This window comes from Gossypium hirsutum, chromosome A02 (assembly GCF_007990345.1).
Source record: "Gossypium hirsutum isolate 1008001.06 chromosome A02, Gossypium_hirsutum_v2.1, whole genome shotgun sequence".
In the NCBI taxonomy this organism is placed as follows: domain Eukaryota; kingdom Viridiplantae; phylum Streptophyta; class Magnoliopsida; order Malvales; family Malvaceae; genus Gossypium; species Gossypium hirsutum.
The window spans coordinates 74,424,184-74,440,395 of NC_053425.1; the positions used below are offsets into that span (position 1 = coordinate 74,424,184).

A 16,212-nucleotide genomic window follows, 5' to 3' on the forward strand; every position below is an offset into this window, starting at 1 on the left:
ATGTCCTCAGGCATGGGCGTGTGTCCTGACCATGTGAAGTCTGTATCTATTTTATGAAAATATAATTTGTCACACGACTTGTCACATGTGCGTGTGACTTTCCCGTGACATCAATTTTTTCATGCATTGTAAAATAGAGAGTTACACAGGTTAGGAACACAGGGGTTTCCCAAGCCACATGGATGTGTGGCCGTTATTCATAGCAAAAATTTTCTAAGTTTTGTAAAAATTCCCTATGTGCTCAGTTTAGTCTCGAACCACTTTCAAAGCATGTTTTAGGCCTCATAGGCTCGTATTAGGGACTTTATGTTGAATGCGAATCGTGTTAATTTGGATGAAATTTTATAACCTGAAATTGTATGTTTGCTCACTTTGTAAGTCCGGTAATGCCTCGAATCCTGTTCTGGCATTGAATATGGGTATGAGGTGTTACATTTAGTGGTATCAGAGCTACGGTTTAGTCGATTGTCAGACTAACGTAGAGTGTGTAAGAGTCTAGATATACATGCCATATTTAGTTTGTGATAGTGTAACGACTCCTGACAATTTAAATTGTGTTTTCCTCAAGTAAATGGATCCCAACCAAGATGTAGCTGACGATGTTGAATGTAATGCGCCCGCTCCCGCTGAAGGGATATCGCCATCTGAAAATAGACCAGTAACGGTTAGTCAGGGAGGAGAGGCTAGAGAAGCCTTCTTCCAAAGGATGAATAAATGGTTTGCCGAGTTTGTTCAAACAAATCTGGCTACCCAACATCCTCCACCCCACCTAACCCCCAACCGGTTCCCGTAGCTCCCCAAGGTGAGAAGTTGGTAAGACTGAACAAGCCTCCAATTGATAAGATTCGAAAGCAAGGGGCTGAAGAATTTAAAGCTAATATTGACGATGATCCCGAGAGGTAGAGTTTTGGCTTGAGAACTCTATCAGGGTATTTATGAGCTTTCTTGCACACCAGATGAGTTATAACATCCTGAATTAGGGCCTAGTCAGAACAATGGTTTCAATACCACAAATTTGAGATAGAAATAATCATTTTTTTGGATGTTACGAGGTTCATGATATATATGCATACTTTCGTGAAAATATCAACGAGAAATTTTACCGATAAAGTGTCCAATTGAGTTATTAGGACTAAATTGCAATAAGTGAAAAACATGTGTTCTAGTTGATTTAAGGGCTTAATTGTGATGAGTTTTGAAATTTGAAGTCCTTATTTGGCAATTAGACCATTATATGACAAAAATGGACATAGGAGGGATAAAATATAAAATATCAAAGTTATAATGGAAGGGCATTTTGGTCCATTGGTTAATAAAAGAATTAAAAGGGAAAAATAGTCAAAATTTGTGTCCATCTTCATCCTACTTGACCGAATTTCACAAGAAGCCATAGCTAACGTTTCTTTCATCTTTCAAGCTCAAAAAAGTGCATTCTAGCCTCGTTTTTATTGTTCTTTATATTTTTGAAATCTTCGTAGCTCGATTTAGCTATTTCTACCTTTAATTTGAGCTAGGTTTCATGTTCAAAAACATACCTATGAATGACATGCTTGTTCTTTGATGTCTAATGGAAGAATATGGAGGTTTGAGGTGTGATAAACAACTTTTACTAGGTGGTTTTTGGTGAAATTGATAAAAGGGCCCTATTGTAAAAGTTGTAGAAACTATGTATAAATGTGTGAATAAAAGAAAAATGTGGGTTGGTATAAGAGGGAAAATGATTCGACTAGGCTTGAATAATGAGAAAACGGGTACTTTTCATTTTACGAGCTTAGGGGCAATTTTGTAATTTTATAAAATTTTAGCGGCAAAATTGTAATTTTGTGATATTATAATTGTTGGAATGAAATGAATAATGTGTGTATTAAATAAGCTAAATGTTCTATTATAGATCAAGAGGGACGAGGGATAGACCTTGATTGAGGAAAAGGCAAGGTTGTGGACTAAATCGCAAATTTGCTATTTTTTGCACCGAGGTAAGTTGTAAGTAATTCAACAACTCCAATGTTGTGTATTTAATTTTGACATTATATGATACATGTATGTATCATATAATAAAATTGAATTTTGATGATCCAATAGAAGTTTTGTGATAGCCTCGTGTCTCGGAAGCCTGGGTGACCCAAAGGAATACTTAGGACTTGGATGTTGTGACACCATGCTAAATGTGCCTGTGTAAGACCATGTCTAGGACATGGCATAGGCAATGATATATGTGTCTGTGTAAGACCATGTTTGGGACATAGCATCGACTATGATATCTGTGCCTGTGTAAGACCATGTCTAGGACATGTATGTACGATATAGATATGTACATAAACCTCATGAGTATTGAACTCGATTCATGATGGGAAATTTAGCATGAGTAGAAAGGAGTAAGATAACCTTGATGTTTAAAGACATTTAATGTCTATTTTGACTATGTTCATGTGTGTAGTATGATATTTTGGTGATAATTGATAATCTGTTTAATCCATGAATATCTTGACTTATGTTGTTATTTAGTTACATGCAACTTACTAAGCCCTGTACTTACCATTTTCTTTTAGCATCGTCAAGCTAGCTCGGGGATCATGGATGTCGGAGCTTGCGTCACACTATCAACAAATCTTTTGGGGTATAATTAGTTTACTAGATTTAAGTATAGCATGTATAGGGGACTTAGTATTTTGTTATATGTGTCATATTTGTTAGCCAAAGTGATGGCTCATTTTGGTATATTATTCCATTTTGTATATGGCCATGAAATATGGCTAATATTGATTTTTGGGTTCAAATCCCTAAATATTGTTACATGCATGAGATGTGTTATTACTTTTGTGGTGTGTGCCAAATGGTTGATAAAACATGGAATTTATGTTTGATGGATAAATGATGCCAATTAATATGGTCACTATATTGATAAAGGTAAAGAAATGTATTGAATGAACTTAACAGGTCAAGAAGTCCCAAGTAGATAAACTTGATATGAATTTGTCATGCATGAGTTAAAGTTATGGATGTCTGAGCAACCCTTTTATGCCATATCAACCACCATTGGCATATGAGTGTGTGTTGAGGTTGCTAAAGGTGACAAGAGGACTTGGAAAATAGCCTCAAATTTGTCCACACAAGTAGATACACGGGCATGTGTCTAGGCCATATGTGACATACGGTCAGCCCCATGGGCATATAGTCTGGTCATGTGTCCCCTGCACCCTAGTTTTACAAGTCAGTATGCATGGTAGTAAACACACGGGCGGAGACACAGCCTTGTGTCTCAGCCGTGTGGAGGACACGGCCTTAGGACGTGGGTGTGTGCCCAGGCCGTGTGAAGTCTGCACCTTAAATGCGAAAATTAAATTTGCCACACGGCCTAGCACACGGGCGTCTGGCTAGGCCGTGTGATATCAAATTTATGCTGACATCATAAATAGAGAGTTACATGGCCTAGGGACATGAACGAGTCCTTGTGTCCACACTGACGTGTGACCCTGTTTTAAGAAATTTTTTCTAAAGTTCACAGTTTAGTCCTGAACTGCACTCGATGTGTGTTTTGGGCCTCGTAGACCCATATAAGGGACGATATGCATGTTCTTGAATAAATTTTAAATTTGAATGAAATTTTATGGCTTGGTTTTACATAGAAGTGTATGTTCAAGTCGAGTAATGCCTCGTATCCTGTCCTGGCGTTGGACACAGGTAACGGTTGTTACATGAGTGCTTGAAATGTGCTATATCGCTTCTGAGAGGCGCAGTGTATCAGTGGTGGAATACTCTTGTATCCATGGTACTGAGGGAAAGAGTTACACGGGAATTCTTTCAAGATAAGTTCAGAAAGAAATATATTATTCAGCAGTTCATTGATAAAAAATGCAAGGAGTTACTAGAACTAAAGCAGGGCCGTATGTCAGTGACTGAATACGAGCGAGAGTTTGTTGGGCTCAATAAGTATGCTCGGGAATGTGTTTCTACTGAGGATATCATGTGCAAGAGATTTGAATATGGGCTGAATGAGGATATTAAACTACTAGTTGGGATTTTAGGGTTGAAGGAATTTGTCGTGCTGGTCGGTTCAGCGAGAAAGGTTGAGTTTGAGGCTAGGGACTCAATAAAAAGACCGATAAATAAGTCATTTCAACTCCATCAAAGAAGTTAAGGGATTTGTATACTCATTCTAATGCTTCAGCTAGGTATGCCAACAGAGATTGTGGGAAGCAGTATTCGGGTTCTAAAGCCCAAACTACGCCAATAGTGAGTGTTGGTAATGCTAGGTCTAATAGACATAAATGTCAAACTGTGGTAGACGACATCCTGGTGAATGTAGGATGAATAATAGGGCTTGCTTTAAATGTGGCTTCCCAGATCACTTCATTCGAGATTGCCCTAAAATGGCCGAGAAAGATAATTTTCAAAATGCAAGGCCAAGTAACACTTCCACTAGAGGAAGGCCACCGAGAAATACTAGGAGTGGGAACAGTAGCAGAAGTGTGACAAAAGAGTTAACTGGGAGATTAGAGGTCAGAGCACCTCCTAGAACTTAAGCTATTCGCACCCGCGAAGATGCGTCATCCCCTGATGTTATCACTGGTACATTTTCTCTCTATGATACTTATGTAGTTGCATTGATTGATCCTGGATTGAATCATTCTTATATTTGTATGAATTTGATATCTAGTAGGAATTTTCCTGTTGAGTCTACTGAGTATATGATTAAAGTGTCGAACCCCTTAGGTAAATATGTTCTAGTTGATAAAGTTTGCAAGAATTGTCCTTTAATGATTTGGGGTCCTTGTTTTCCGGCTGACTTGATGCTTTTACCGTTTGATGAGTTCGATGTAATTCTTGGAATGGATTGGTTGACTCTACATGATGTCGTAGCGAATTTTAGACGAAAGATTATTGAATTGAAATGTCAAAATTATGAAATTCTTCGGATTGAACCAGATGAGTCAGGTGAGTTGCCTATTGTGATTTTGTCGATGTCAGCTCAGAGGTATGTAAGAAAAGGTTGTGAAGCTTATCTTGCATATGTACTAAATACAAAAGTGTCTAAATTGAAGATTGAATCTGTGCCAGTAGTTTTTGAATATCTGGATGTGTTCCTAGAGGAGTTGCCTGGATTACCACCGATTAAAGATATTTAGTTTATTATTGATTTAGTATTAGGGACTTCACCGATATTGATAGCTCCATATAGTATGGCTCCAGCCAAATTGAAAGAATTGAAATCTCAGTTGCAAGAGTTGACAGCTAAGGGTTTTGCGAGACCAATTTTTTCGCCCTGGGCTGCATCACTGTTATTCGTCAAAAAGAAAGATGGATCTATGAGACTTTGAATTGATTATTGTCAGCTTAACAAGGCTACGATAAGAACAAGTATCCCTTATCGAGAATTGATGATTTGTTCGACTAGTTGAAAAGGGTAACAATGTTATCGAAGATAGCCTTAAGATCAGGACATTATCAGTTGAGAGTTAAAGATTCGGATGTGCTAAAGATCACCTCCAGAATGAGGTACAGGCATTATGAATTTCTTGTTATGCCTTTTGGATTAATTAATGCTCTTGCAGTTTTTATGGACTTGATGAAACTAATCTTCAGACCATATTTAGATAAGTTTGTGGTTGTTTTTATTGACGACATTTTGATTTATTCATGAGATGAGTTTGAGCATGCTGAACATTTAATAATTGGATTGTAGACTTTGATAGATAAGAAATTATTTGCTAAATTAAGCAAAACTGAGTTTTGGCTCCGAGAAGTCAGATTTTTGGGACACATTGTTTCAGCGGAAGGTATACAGTTTGATCTGAGTAAGATTTCGGCAGTTGTAGATTGGAAACCTCCGAGAAATGTATCTGAAGTTAGAAGCTTTTTAGGTTTGGCTGGTTATTATAGACATTTTGTTGAGGGATTTTAGATGATTGCTACACCTATGACTGGATTGTTACAAAAAGATGTGAAATTCGAGTGGTCTGAGAAATGTCAAAAGAGTTTTGATCAGTTGAACGCGTTGTTGACTCAGGCACCGGTGTTAGTGCAACCTGAGTCGAGAAAAGATTTTGTGATTTTCAGCGACGCGTCTTTGAATGGTCTTGGTTGTATGTTGATGCAAGAAGGTAAAGCAATAGCTTATGCCTCGAGACAATTGAAACCACACGAAAGGAATTATCTGACACACGACTTGGAATTGGCTGCCATTGTGTTTGCTTTAAAACTTTGCCGACACCATTTGTTCGGTGAGAAGTGTCACATCTTTACTGATCACAAGAGTTTAAAGTATTTGATAACTCAGAAAGATTTGAATTTGCGACAACCAAGATGGCTCGAGTTGTTGAAAGACAATGAGTTGGTAATCGATTATCATCCTCGGAAGGCGAATGTAGTCGCCAATGATTTGAGTAGGAAATCTTTGTTTACTTTGAGAGCAATGAATACACGACTCACTTTGTCTGATGATGGATCGATTCTAGATGAGTTAAAACCTAGGCCGGTATTTCTTCAGCAAATTTGCAAAGCTCAGAAATGTGACAATGAATTGCAATCTAAAAGAGTTCAGTGCAAACCGAATAGTGATTCAGACTTTTAGATTGGGGCTGATTATTGTTTGATGTTCCGAAGTAGGATTTGTGTACCAAAAGATACTGAGTTGATTCAAAAAATTCTTCATGAGGCACACAGTGTTTTTCTATCTGTTCATCTAGAAAGTACAAAGATGTATAATGATTTGAAGAAATGCTTTTGGTGGTCGGGTATGAAACGAGATATTTCTGAATTCATATCGAGATGTTTGATTTGTCAACAAGTAAAGGCCAAACACCAAGTACCTTCGGGTTTACTTCAGCCTATGACTATACCTTAGTGGAAATGGGATAGAGTTAATGGATTTCGTATCAGGGCTACCTTTGACTCTGAAGAAGAAAGATACCGTATGTGTCATTGTTGATAGATTGACGAAATCGACTCATTTTATTTCGATACGCACTAATTATTCACTTGATAAGCTAGTTGAATTGTACACTGCTGAGGTTGTTAGATTGCACGGCCTGCCTACTTCTATTATTTTAGATAGAGATCCGAGGTTTTCGTCACGATTTTAGAAGAAATTGCAAGAAACGTTGGGTAAAAAGTTGAATTTTAGTACTGCGTTCCATCTGGAAACTGACGGTCAATCTCTGAGAGTGATTCAAACTCTCAAAGATACGCTTCACTGTTGTGTTTTAGAGTTTGAAGGTAGTTGGGAAAAATACCTACCATTGGTCGAATTAACTTATGACAATAGTTATCAATCGAGTATAAATATGGCACCGTATGAAGCATTGCATGGTCGCAAATGCCAAACTCCGTTGTACTGGACCGAGCCTAATGAGAAACAGATTCACGGGGTTGATTTGGTTAGAGAAACTAGAGAAAAGGTGAAAGTAATTTGTGATTGTTTGAAAGCAGCTTCGGATCGACAGAAATCGTACGCGGATTTAAAATGAAAGGATATTGAATTTCAGGTTGGTGATAAAGTGTTTTTGAAAGTATCACCGTGGAAGATTTGGTCGCAAAGGCAAGTTGAGTCCGCGGTTTATTGGGCCGTATGAGATTATTGAAAGAATAAGGCCAGTGGCATATTGATTAGCTTTGCTGTCAGAATTGGAAAGGATTCACAATTTGTTTCATGTATCGATGTTGCGCCGTTATCGAACAGATCCTTCGTACATAATCTCGTCAACAGAGATTGAGATTCGACCTAATATGACTTATGTTGAAGAACTGATCAAGATTTTAGCTCAAGAAGTTAAACAGTTTAGAAATAAAAGCATAACTCTAGTGATAGTTTTTTGGCAACGACTCAAAGAGGCTACGTGGGAACCTGAGGAAGCTATAAGAAAACAATACCCTAACCTCTTTTCTGGTAAGATTTCCGGGGAAAAAAATCCCTAAACAGGGGAGAGTTGTAACAACTCGTTTTTGGGTCAAATTGGGACAATGGTTTCGGGACCACAAATCTGAAGTAGAAATATTTATTTTGTTATTATTTTAAGGTCTACGGTATGATTGAATGATTGTGTGAAAATTTTGTTATGAAATTTTATTGATTGAGTGTCCAATTTGACTGCAAGGACTAAATTACAGTAGGTGCAAAACTTGATTTCTCTATGTTAAAAGCGTCTAGTTGCTATGACTCCTTAAATTAGAGGTCCTTAAATGGTAATTAGACCACTATACTCTAGGGTGGACAAAAATAGACATGGTTAGGTGAAATTTTGAAGTTTTTCATTAAAGGCATTTTAATCATTCGGTAAATAAAGACAAAATTTAACAAATAAAAGATGTCATCTTCTTCAAATCAGTCCCCCATGGCCGAATTTTATAAGGAGAAGAAACAGCTAGTGTTTTGGCAACTTTAAAGCTCGATTGTAAGTCCGTTGTTGTCCCGTTTTTAACATTTTTTATATTTTTGAGATCATTGTAACATGATTTAGCTATTTGAAGGACTAATATGAAAGAAATGTGAAGTTTAAAATTTTACCCATGTTGAACATCTATGTATTTTGATGTTTGATGGTAGAAAATGCATGTTTGTTGTTTGATAAATGACTTTTGTAAAGTGATTTTCGATAAAAATGACAAATAGGGACTTATTTATAAAAGTCTATAAAATGAGTAGAAAATGTGAATAAATGAAAAATGTGGCTTTCATGAGCATGAAAAAGGTTTGGCTAGGCTTTTGTTGTGAGGAAATTGAAAGAAATTCATTTTACGAGCCTAAGGACTAAATTGTAAAAATGTCAAAAGGTTAGGGGCAAAAATATAATTTTTGCCATAGTGTGTTTTTGGGCATGTGATGATTAAATAAGTTAAATTTGATATTATAGATCAAGAAAAATGAAGTTCAAGTTTAGACCGGGGAAAGAAAAAGGTTGTGGACTAAATCGAACTAATAGCCGTTTTTGTAGCCGAGGTAAGTTCGTATGTTAAATAAGTTTTACTATAATTGCATTTAACTGCTTTAATTTTGCATGAACTGTATGATTGATTGTGTGGACGAGTTCAACTCTATGGACGAGTTCGACGACGGTTCGATAAGCAAGAAATCCTGTTTGAACCTTAAGAATAGATTAGGATACAAGTGACATGTCACTAGGGTTACCATGTGTTATGTGATTATGTGATCTGGGTGCTAGTCTCGTACGTCCTACCGGTGGTTGAGTATACCGGCATATGTTACGATTACTTGACAGCTTGTGTGAGTAGCTCCGAGTAGCTACGTCTTGACTGACAGCTTGTGTGAGCTGGCCCGTTGATTAGCTCGAGAGTGAGCAATTATGCGATATGAGATTGAGGTAGCATTGTCTACATATGTCGCACTTAATGTACAAGATTCCTAAGTATACGACATTTTTATTCCAAGTGGTTCACGGGTATATCAGAGATGAGAATAAGTGTAAATTCGTTACGAGATGGTATAGGTATGTACTCGAAGCTTATGATTATTAATTCGTGAAATGACGATTTCAAGGTAAGTTGTGATGGAAGTGAATTATGATCATGAGATTCGGATAAATTATGTCATCTTAAGTTATATTACTTGCATGATTAATGTATGGTAAGGTTGCTAATTTCTTCATACAAGCTTACCAAGCTATATAGCTTACTCTATTTTATTTTCAATGTTTTATAGTGTCACCAATCTAGCTCGAGATTGGAGATCGTCAGAAGTCGCGTCACACTATCAAACTATTCTTTGGGTACTGATGATATTAAATCATTTTGAGAGTAAGGCATGTATAGGGACTTGGTCATTTTGTTATATCTATCATTTTATTTGGCCAAATGCATTGGCTTAAATTGGTTTACGGTGATTTGGTATTTAGCCATGTAATTGGCTTATTTTTGCTAAAATAATTGTAAGCCCATTTATATCAGTATATGTGCTAATGCCTTTTGTGAAATGGATGAGATTGGTCCTTTCGTGTGCTAGGAAATCCAAGTACAGTTATGCATGGTGAAAGTGTTCATGTTGATACTTGTGAAAGTGAGTTTGGTATGAATTGATTTCGTAAATTATGCTATAGTAAATATGTTAAGTGTTGGTAATGAATGATATGATTTAGCCTTGATTATGAATGATTTGGTTGCCTAAGATTGCCTTGACTTGTGCCATTGAATTGGTGTAAGTGTAGGTGTAAATAAGGGTGGAAATTGACTTGGTAAATAGCCTTTATTTTTGTCCACACGGGTAGACACACGGGCATGTGCCTAGGCCGTGTGTGACACACGGTCTGCCCCATAGGCATGTGTTTTGGCCGTATGTCCCCTGCACCTAAACTTTGAGAAACAAAATGCTCAGAATTGAGCACACGGGCAAAGACACGGCCGTGTGTCTCAGTCGTTTGAGGGACACGGCCTCAGGCACGGGCGTGTGTCCTGACCATGTGAAGTCTGCACCTATTTTATGAAAATATAATTTACCACACGACTAGGCACACGGGTGTGTGACTTGGCCATGTGACATCAATTTGTTCATGCATTGCAAAATAAAGAGTTACACGGGTTAGGGACACAGGCATGTATGAGCATATGGCCTGCCCACATGAACGTGTCCCAAGCCACACGGGCGTGTAACCCCTTTTCAAAGCAAAAATTTTCTATGTTTTGTAAAAATTCCCTAAGTGCTCGGTTTAGTCTCGAACTACTTTGAAAGCATGTTTCGAGCCTCGTAGGCTCATATTAGGGACTTTATGGTTAAATGCGAATGGTTTTAATTTGGATGAAAATTTATGACCTGGAATTGTATGTTTGCTCGCTTTGTAAGTCCGGTAATGCCTCGTATCCTATTCGGATGTTAAATATGGGTAAGGGGTGTTACATGTGGTCTTGAAACCACTATTCTGATTTCACTGAAAAATGGGTTGTTACACCTATAGAGACTATTGGTTTAGGTATAACTATTATTAGCTCTTTCGGTGATAGTGTTGTGTTGATTCGAGTATATTGTAGGTGACCCCTTATGATTCAAGGGCACGTCTTTTCTGTAGAACCTTATGGAATTGCCTTTTTATGGTTTTGATGTAATTGTTGGTATGGACTGGTTAACTGAGCATAAGGGTAAGGTGGATTTTGAAATGAATCAAATTACTTTGTGGAATAGTGATGGTTTGGAAATTTTAGTTGTCGGAAAGAGACCTGAATTTTTGTCTAATGTGGTTTCAACTATCAAGGCTGAAAAGATGATGGGGAAAGCTTGTGATGCCTATCTAGCTTATGTGATGAACTCAGTTAGTAAGGAATTGAGAGTTCAGGATATTCATACTGTTAAGTATTTTTCTGACGTATTTTCGAAAGAATTACCTAGTTTTCCATTGGAGCATGAAGTAGAGTTCAGTATTGAGCTCTTTTCTGGTACTGCACCGGTGTCTATTGCGTCCTATCGCATGGCAATAAAAGAGTTCAAGGAGTTAAAGATTCAGTTGCAGGAGTTTCTTGACAAAGGTTTCATTCAATCGAGTGTATCGCTGTAGATTGCACCGATTTTATTTGTAAAGAAGAAGAATGGTATGTTGCGGTTGTGTGTAACACCTCTTACCCGCATTCAATGCCAAAACAGGGTACGAGGCATTACTGAACTTATCACATGAACAACCATAAAATTCCAAGTCATGAATTTACGTCCAAATTAAAACCATTTCCATTTAATCATAAAGTCCCTGATACGAGCCTATGAGGCTCAAAATGTGCATTGGAAGTGATTCAGGACTAAATCGAGAACTTTTAAAAAATTACTAAACTTAGAAAAATTTTCCACTAAACAGGGGTCACACGCCCGTGTGTGCAGGCCATGTGGCTACACATGCCTGTGTCCCGACCCCGTGCAACTCACTGACTTGTAACCCATCAACAAATTGAGATCACACGGCTAAGTCACATCTGTGTGCTAGGCCATGTGGAAAATTAATTTTCATAAAATAGATGCAAACTTCACACGGCCAGGGCACACGCCCATGTTTGAGGCCGTGCTGTCCACACGGTTAAAACACACGCCCATGTCTTTGCCCGTATGCTCAATTCTGAGCATTTTGTTTCTCAAAATTAAGGTGCAGGGGACACACGTCTGGATCACACATAACCTAGACACATGCCCATGTGTATACCCGTGTGGATAAAAATAAGACTATTTACCAAGCCATTTTGCCACCCTTTAATGTACACACCTATACAACATAACATAGCACTAATCCAAGCATATACATACAACCAAAAATTCACAACCAAGACATCAACACATCATTCATGAAAGGCATCATTATATGAATATACTTATAACCAATATTGGCTCATTTCCAATGGCCTTATACAAAATGAACTTCTAACCAATATAAGCCAACACATTTGGCCAAATCAATTATGACACATAAAAAAATGACCAAGTCCCCTATACATGCCATAACTCAAAATGTTGATTTCATTAATACCAAAATAATTGTTGATAGTGTGACTGGATCTCTAATGGTCTCCAAACCCGAGCTAGCTTGGTGTCAATATAAAACAATGGAAAGAAAGGGGAGTAAGCTATATAGCTTAGTAAGTTCATGTGCAAATAATATGCATTTTAAATACACCTTAATCATGCAATTTATATAAAGTGAGATAACATAAATGTTACTAAAATCTCATAGTCATAACTTGCTCAATCACAACATTACCAAGAGTTCATCACCCATCGAGTTTATTACTTATGAGTTCTATGTACATACCTATACCAAGTCGTAACATAATCACATCCTTTCACGTCTTTGACATTCCCATTGAACACTTGAAATATTATCGGATACTCGGAAAATCTTGCACATAAGTGCCACATATGTAGTCAAAGATACCTCATATATTATAACACATATAGGCTCTCTCTCGAGCCATTCATAGGTCTGCTCACACAAGCTGTCAGTTAGGATGTAACTACACAGTGGTACTCATTCAAGCTATTAAGTAACCCCAATATATGCCGAAATATCCAACCATTGGTAGGACTTACAAGACCAGCATTCAGATCACATAAACACATATACACATGGGGTTCCTAGTAGCATGTCACTCATATCCTATTCTATTCATAAGGTTCAATGAGAAATCGTAATTTATACATATCTTTATCCCATGCTTAGCGCATTAATGGTTGGTTTCTCCTTAGAATTGGTGAATTAGATGCTCCTAATCCTTTAATCTCATGTTTTATACTTAGGTGAGCATAGAAGAGTAAAAAGAGCGAGAAACGGGCCGAAAATAGAGAAAATGGACCCACGTGGGAAATCAACATGGGCTGGACTTCCTCACACGGGTGTGTCACACAGTCGTGTCCCTCTGGTAGGATCAAAGCACGACTTATACTGGTAGACTACACGCCTGTGCCTATTCAACAGCCTTGACCACGGGCTGGAGTAATCCCACACGGGCGTGTTACACAGGTGTGTCCCTGTCGAACCCAAGTATAACCCTATTCGAAAAAGGCTAATTTTGAGAGCTCTTAGGCATTCAAAAGCCTATTTAAACACCTGAGGAGGCACTTAGAAGATAGATGCAGAGTAAGAAGCAAGGGATTACTCAAGGAAAGCCGATTGATCCATCTCAAAAGCCGGATTCATCATCAAGACTGAAGATCTCCCTTCTAGTTCCTTCAGGAGTTTTGAATTTTCTTACGTTTTGTTATCTTTATGCTTTTGAGATGTTTTCTTCTATAATCATGAACTAAACCCCCTAAATACCTAAGGGGAATGCAACATAAGACAGATCTTGTAATTATTATCTGAATTGTATGATAAATATTTGACTTGTTCTTAATTATGTGTTCTTAATTCTTGTTTTAATATTCCAGGATATTGAATCGAGTTAACGCTCTTATTCAGAGGAGAAATAGACCCTGTCTAAGAGTAAATTTGTCATAATTAAGCAGAGTTGATTGCACGCCTAGAGATAGGGTGATAAGATTTTTCCGGTTAGGGTGAACCTAATAAGGAGATCCATAGATCGAATTAATGAAACTCTAAGTGTTAATTAGAAAGAGAATTCAATTAATCAACCTAGGGTTAGACATTATTAGTCTCGAGAGAGATAATAATATAACTTAGGGATTTCTACGGATCAAGTCAAATGAATAAATCGTCTGATTCAAAGTCAAATAACAAGTGAAGTCTAGGCGGATTTTTCCTTTGGTATTGTCTTAATCAATCGAATTTTCCCAAAAGTATTTTCCAAAATTTTCTTTCTGTGCATTCTTAGTTTAGTAATTATTTTATATAACCAAACCTCTTAATTTTTAGGCTAGATAATAAAAAGGAAGTAAATACTACTACTCGTGATTCCTTTGGGTTCGACAATCCGATCTTGCTAAAGCTATACTACTGTTCGATAGGTACACTTGCCTTCATCGTGATAATAGTTAGTTTCAAGAACAATTAATTACAAATATTTAAAACCTGTCGCGAATATCATGTACCAAGTTTTTGGCGCCGTTGCCGGGGAACTAGGATATTAGGAACACTCGATTTTTATTACTTTAGCCATTTTACTTTTATTGCAATTTAAATTTTTATTTTCTTTTCTAATTTTTCATTTATTTTCTTCTAACAGGTTTTTCTAGTTTATGACCAGAAGAAACCCGTTAGGACCACTACTTTTTGACGGTGAGATTGACCGCATAGTTCGCAGAAACCGAAGAGAAATAAGGCGAAGCTTACGATACATAGAGGAAGAGCAAGAGGATGATACTTCAACTACAACTGAGGAGATGGTTGAAAACCAAGAAAATCCGCTACCTCCTGTGATTGCTGCTGATCCAGTAAATCAGAATCCTGCTCCATGTACTATGAATGATTATGCTAAACCTTCTTTAATAGGAACTGAATCAAGCATAGTTAGGCCTGCTATTGCTGCAAATAATTTTGAACTGAAACCTAACACAATTCAAATGATCCAACAGTTTGTTCAGTTTGATGGTTTACAGGACGAGGATCCCAATGCTCACTTGGAAAATTTCTTAGAGTTTTGCGAGACTTTTAAAGTCAATGGCATTTCTGATGACGCCATTCACCTTCGGTTATTCCCTTTTTTGTTGAGGAATAAGGCTAAACAATGGTTGAACTCGTTACCACGAGGGTTAATCACTACTTGGGAACCAATGACCGAAAAGTTTTTATTAAAATATTTATCACCGGCTAAAACAGCCAAATTACATAATGATATCTCTTCTTTTGTACAGATATATTTAGAAACACTCTATGATGCATGAGAGAGATACAAGGATATTTTGAGAAGATGCCCTTACCATGGGTTACCACTTTGGCTATAGGTTCAGATGTTTTACAACAGTGTGAACCCCTCAACGAGGCAACTCATCAACACAACCACCGGTGGAACTTTGAATAACAAAACACCTAAGGCAGCTTACGAATTTATTGAGGAGATGTCACTGAATAACTATCAGTGGCAAGTTATGAGAACAAAGTCGACGAAAGCAGCCGGTGTTTTCAACTTCTATGGGGTTACTATGCTATCTAACCAAGTAGAACTCTTAAATAAAAAGATTGATGGTTTGTGCGGTTCTATTCAGGTACATCCTATGATGAGGTGCGCCTCGAATGGAGGAGGACCATGCACAGAATATCAACCCTTCAACCCTAGCATTGATGAGGAACTAGTCCAATATATGGGTAACAATAACTCTAGACCCCAAAATAACCCGTATAGTAACACTTATAATCTAGGTTGGAGGAACCATCCCAATTTCTCATGGGGCGGTCAAGGAAATCAAAGTCCACAACATCCTCCGGGTTTTCAACAACCACCCTACCAACAAGAGAAAAATCCGAACCTTGAGGAGATGCCAAAAAAATTCATCTCAGCGTCAGAAACTTGCTTTTAAAATACCGAGACAACACTTAAAAATCAACAAGCATCAATCCAAGGGCTCAAAACTCAGATGGGTCAGGTCGCTAAATTGATATCTGAACGACGATAAGGTAGCCTGTCGAGTAACACTGAACCTAACCCAAAAGATCATGTGAAAGCAGTTACATTAAGGAGTGGGAAAGTGTTAGCTAAATCTGAAAAGAAACCACCACAAGAAGCTGACAGAAAGGAGGTCGAACCCAAAAACAATGACAATATAATGCCAAAAGAATATAAACCACCAATCCCATACCCAGCAAAGTTGTAGGAAGGCCGCATGGATGCACAATTAGGTAA

At 37.6% G+C, this 16,212-nt stretch overlaps 1 non-coding gene across 1 annotated transcript; it reads right to left on the reverse strand.

The window, feature by feature from the left end:
• Positions 1-15,194: 15,194 nt before the first annotated feature.
• On the reverse strand, positions 15,195-15,300 carry LOC121216724 (small nucleolar RNA R71). Its single transcript, XR_005912901.1, has one exon. It is a non-coding gene; the product is annotated as a small nucleolar RNA R71 (small nucleolar RNA).
• Between the last annotated feature and the right edge of the window lie 912 nt (positions 15,301-16,212).